Here is a 6,047-nt window from a genome sequence, read left to right as displayed (position 1 = left end):
GCTTATCAATACTGTACCTAAACATTGTCGGCACCTCAGTGTTTGTTTGGCCATTTAAAAAAAAAAAGAAAAAACATGGATGATTGTAATGGACATATTGTAAAAGTTTGTACTTTATTCCCAATAGGTGAATACACATTTTTTTTTTTTTTTTTTTTTTTAAATAAAAACAACATATTTGAGAATGTTTCAAAAAATACTATAGCACGCCGTTTTTCATAATTTGAGGATTTGAAAAGACAAGACAAATCACTCTGAGACCATGGGCTCTAGTAGCCAGCTGGCTAATAAGCCAGACTCAAATCATACTGTCGTGTGGCGGGTTAGGGTTAGGGCTGATTCGGTCTGGTTTATTAGCCAGCCTAGGGCTCTAGCCCATGGTCTCGGACGACATGCTATGCCGTTTAACCCATTCTGACCTGAGATCAGATTCATACGAGTTTTCCACTGGACACACACTGGTCTGATTAACCCATTCTGACCTGAGATCAGATTCTAAAAATGTCAGTCGTTCTTTGATTTTTCAAAAAATAGCAGACCTACAAGCTCGTATCGCGCCACTCGGTGGCGCGATATGAGCTTGTAGATCTGCTATTTTTCAATAGCTAAAGCATAACATGATGCTAACACCAGAATGGGTTAAAAAAAAAAGACAAAAATAACTCAAACTACAAAACATTTCAAAGTAAAAAGTTCCAGCATGTGTCTCCACAGTAAGCTGAATTATAAAAAGTTTCTAGGTGAAAGTTATTTTTTTTGGCGTGCAATATCTGCCATTGAACCCCGTTATAAATGTCTCAAATTTGAAAGCACTATATTTCTAAAACTATGAAACTTTTCAAAGATTCCTTTTCAGGCAAACATGTCCACCGTAAGATGAACCTAAATAGGTTTGAATGGTCCAGGTATTAACGTATAATTAGTTTTTCTCTTCAAAATAAAATTGAGAAAACAAAATATCTAGTTTTATTTTTAAACCTAAAATGAAACGATGAACACAGGCCTGTTTTTCGTTATTCTGAATGTCTGTAAACATTGGAAATCAGTGCCTGTTTGGTCAGGGCACCTTAGTATAATTGGTTTTTTCAGTCTGAATCCAACATGTAAAAAAACATCAATTTGAATCCAGCAAACAGAAATTTGATATTTTTTCCTTTTTTTGTTCAAAATTAAAAAATTGTGAAAACTAATCGTAAAATCACGAAAAGTGGTCAAGGTACCGTAGTATAATTATGTTTGTTCAATTTAATCCAGCAAACAGAAATTCGCTATGTTTTCCTTGTTTTGTTTAGAATTGAAATAACTTAAAGGACCACTTCACCACTTTTCAAAGTATCTTCATATAATAGGTCCTCACTAATAGTCATGATACAATTGCACAATTGTTTTCCTATGCAGTCTGTGTCTCATAGGAGGGCTGTGGGCAGTTCAGAAACCCATCCACCAGTGACATCATAGGCAGATATTTTTTTAAACAATATTTCTTTACAAAAATGTTGAGATTTTTATTATCGTAAGAACGAAAGCTTCCATTTCCCGCATTGCAAGCCTGAAGTTTCTATTGGCTTGGATTCCCCATCGATGATGTCACTGGGGGACGGGTTTCTGAACTGCCCACAGCCCTCCTATGAGACCCAGACCCATCGATGATGTCACTGGTGGACTGGTTTGTTTCTGAACTGCCCACTGCAGTTGAAAAAAAGATGTGCCATTTTATCATGATTATTAGTGAGGACAAGTTGAAAAGTGGTGAAGTGTCCTGAATGTGATTGCTTTTGGAACCTGTAAATTACAACAAAACTAACGAAAAAAGGCACTGGTGTTGTACTCCTGGTTTACCAGAACAGGGTTCGAGTCCCGGCAGTGCCCTGCACAATTTGTTGGATTTACATTTAAAATTTCTGCTCATTGTGTACAAATACCTCACAATTATTGTACTTTAGTAAATGTACTTAGTTACTTTCCACCACTGTTATTGTTATCACCATCGTCTTCACACGCACGCACGCATGTGCACACACACACACACACACACACACACACACACACACACACACACACACACACACACACACACATACATACACACATTGACACATATGGTGTTTGCATGTATTACATGTAAACACATGCAGTGGGAAAAAACAGTGCAAAATACAATTTGCCAGCTATAGAATAGAGTAGTAAAGAGCTCTGGTCTGACACCTACTGTCCAACCGATTTTCACCTTTTTTTCAAATCCTCCGAAATGGTGAAGAATGGAGCCCTATAGCATGCGCTCCGAGACGATGGAGTGATTTTCGTTTTTTTTTTTTATCCTTGTTTTTCATCATTTTTTACCATATCGTTTTACCATATCGTATGGCATACTATAGCACGCCGTTTTTCATCATTTTAAAATGAAAGCCCATCGTTCTTTTCATTGTTTCATTTGTTTTATCCTCGTTTTAAATCATTTTTTACCATGGGCCCATATCGTACGGCATACTATAGCACGCCATTTTTCATAATTTTTGCGGATTTGAAAAAAATGAAAAAATGATAGTTTAAAAAAAAATATTCAAATCCTCGTTTTTCATAATTTTTGACCATATCCCATATCGTATGCCGTATGGCATACTATAGCACGCCGTTTTTCATCATTTTTGAGGATTTGAAGAAAAAAAAATGAAAAGATGACCATGGGCTGTAGCCCATATCGTACGGCAAAAACAATATATATATATTTTTTTTCTTATCCTCGTTTTTCATCATTTTTGACCATGGGCTATAGCCCATATCGTACGCATAGAGAATGCATTGGGCGTTTAAGTTAAATAACTCAGAAACTACAAAACATTTCAAAGTAAAACGTTCCAGCATGTGTCTGCACAGTAAGCTGAATAATAAAAAGTGTGAATGGAGTTTCTAGGTGAAAGTGCTTTTTTGACGTGCCAATGCCTGCCATTGAGCCCCATGTTAAAATTCTCAAATTTGGAAGAAGGGACATCCGCACACTGCCACTTGCTAGTTCAGAGCAATTTTATTGAGCAACGTTTCGGTCTTGCGACCTTCCTCAGGTCGCAAGACCGAAACGTTGCTCAATAAAATTGCCGGATGTCCCTTCTTCCACATTGTATACTCTTTGTCATCATCGCACCTGCTCCAAATTGCCTGCCGGGTGTGCGGAAGTCTTCTCTCTATAAAAATTCTCAAATTTGAAAGCACTATATTTCTAAAACTATGAAACATTTCAAAGATTCCTTTTCAGGCTAACATGTCCACCGTAAGATGGACCTAAGTAGGCTAGAATGGAGTTGCTAGGTGTAAGTATGTAGGACTAGTAGTATGCCAAAGTTTGTGCTATTGCCATAGAGAATGCATTGGGTGTTTAAGTTAAATAACTCAGAAACTACAAAACATTTCAAAACGTTCCAGCATGTGTCTCCACAGTAAGCTGAATAATAAAAAGTGAGCCCCATGCAGAGCCGGACTAACAATGGAACTAGGTGGAGCTTAAGCGCCAGGGCCCGAAGCTTGCAGGGCCTGGTACGAGACTATAGGTTAGGTACAGCTGTTGCTTCTTTCGAAAAATATAACGCAACATAAGAACCCCCGCTAGTGTTTTTGGTCTTCTCGTCTGACAGTTTCTGTAGCAGTTTTCGGGAGGAGGGGGAGCAGTCTGTTTGGGGGGGGTTCCCGACGGCTGCGCGTCGCTTCCTCCTCTGACAGAGGGGAAGCGAGTAAGCGACGCCGTCAGAAGCCCCCTCACTCAGGAGTCAGGAAGGCCCCCCTCACTCAGACCAACCAACGTGTGTTGCGACAATAACATACAGCCTATGTAAGAGGAATATAAACAAGACCTTGGCGCAAAACTTCATATTTACCCTGCTCTAATGCAACAAAAGTGTGTTCTTACATCCTCCATTTCACGATTCCAGCACTCGTGAGTAAATTAATTTAATTGCTATTATGAAAGTTTTCAGTGACGTTGGACCCACAGGTTGCATTGTCGTCAATAATTAATCTGTCTTTAAAACGTTCTAATATTAATATAGCATATTGGCATTGTCTGTTGGTGTACACATGTTATATGGACCATGTAACTAACAACATGGTCAACAGCACTGTTTGCAAATGTAGCTACATTTGTTGGCCATGGACAATTTAGACAAAACATGCTGCCGCCTGCTATGTAACCAAGTGTACCAAAGGATTTACTTTGTATGACTATGCCACCTTGAAATAGTTCAAGGACTTAACTAGACCAGTAAACTGGGTTCCCCACAAAATGCAAGTTTGTTTATAAGGACTTGAGACTTGTTCCACAAAACGGAAATTTATTAAACGTTTAAGAAGATGAATACAAAACATTTATTATCATATCAGAAAATATAAGGCGAACAATCTTTTAAAACCAGGTATACTAAAACCAATAGACAGGTCCAACACTATTGATAAAAAGGGGAAACGATGTCACATTTGGAGCCAGTGGGGCCAATAGGCAAAATAGTTAAACAGCTAATAAGCGGGAGCTAAACAGCTAGAAAACACAATAACCGAGTAAAGACTAAGAAACTAATAAATTAACTAACCACACGCACAGCACAGCACAGCACACAGCATGCAGGAAAAAACAGGAACGACACCGTGAAAAGAGGTGCAGTCACAGCCAAACCTTAGTCGTGGGCTAAACGTGAGATCCTACTGGTAGCAACCCATACGGCCAGTCAGCTAATTCACCAATTTGGCTCTCCTCGGCATCCAGATGAAACACTCGCCACCATGTGGGGGGGGGGGGGGGGGGGGGAGAAACAACAAGTCAACAAATGAAGCAGCTCAAAGAAAACAGAAATCAGAAATGGCTCAAAATAAACTTTAAACTAAAACAAAAGAAAACAAAACAAAACAGCAGTGGCTATATCTAAAGGAGTGGGAACAACATACATTTAGTACACAATATAAATAGACAAAATAAATAATTGTAACAAATTGTTTGATTGTATACCTTTAAATGTCCATATGTGCCCTCACATTCCCTCCTGCCACATGAAAGAGGTCAGCACAGCTAGGGCACATGAATCATCAACCTGAATGATGACAGATATGTTTGGATTCATAATGAACATATACAGTACCTGAATGGTAAGAGCTAATTTAGATACAGAATGAAACATGATTAAGACAGTCTTGAGACCTGTTACTCACCCTGGCACTAGTATAGATAAAAACCCAGTAGCAGACCCAGGTCTCGAGACCCTCGGCAGCATTCACCAAACATCTGATGTTGGCTAGATGACAGGGCCTTTAAATATAGTCACTTGATTGTCAATGAGGAAGTGGACTGTCCCTATGGTGGCTCCTGAGGCTCAACTCCACCTGGCCACACATATAAATATAAAGTAATGACCTAAAATACAAGGTACAAAATACAAGACAAAATGCAAGACACTCAAGGAAACAAATAAACTATATTTTTGCCTATTAACCCATTCTGACCGGGCACCCATTTTGGTGTTGGCATCATGTTATGCTTTAGCTATTGAAAAATAGCAGATCTACAAGCTCATATCGCGCCACCGAGTGGCGCGATACGAGCTTGTAGGTCTGCTATTTTTTTTTAAATCGAAGAACGACTGACATTTTTAGAATCTGATCTCAGGTCAGAATGGGTTAATCAGACCAGTGTGTGTCCAGTGGAAAACCTCGTATGAATCTGAGGTCAGAATGGGTTAAAACAGTTTAAGTGCCAGAAACGTTAAGACGAGTTGAATCCACTTATGCACTGATTGCCATGGACGATAAGACGAGTGACCTTTTTTTTTTTTTCATATTTTGAAAGTTCCTCTAATCTGGTGCACAGGTGATGACATGCACATTGCATGCATACTAGAATTACATTTTCTTTCTTTTTTTTATAATGGGCTAATTGGCAACCAAAGCCAAAACTGGTGACCACCAGGTGTCGCTGAAAGAGTTGTTTAAAAGCGTGTCTTGTTTCAGTTGTTTGAGACATGAGTTTTGCTGTTGTTTGATTTCAGGCGACCGGTGTACGTTCAAGAGATATG

This window comes from Protomyctophum parallelum, assembly GCF_964188405.1.
Source record: "Protomyctophum parallelum genome assembly, chromosome: 11".
NCBI lineage: Eukaryota > Metazoa > Chordata > Actinopteri > Myctophiformes > Myctophidae > Protomyctophum > Protomyctophum parallelum.
This window is presented reverse-complemented; position numbering follows the sequence as displayed.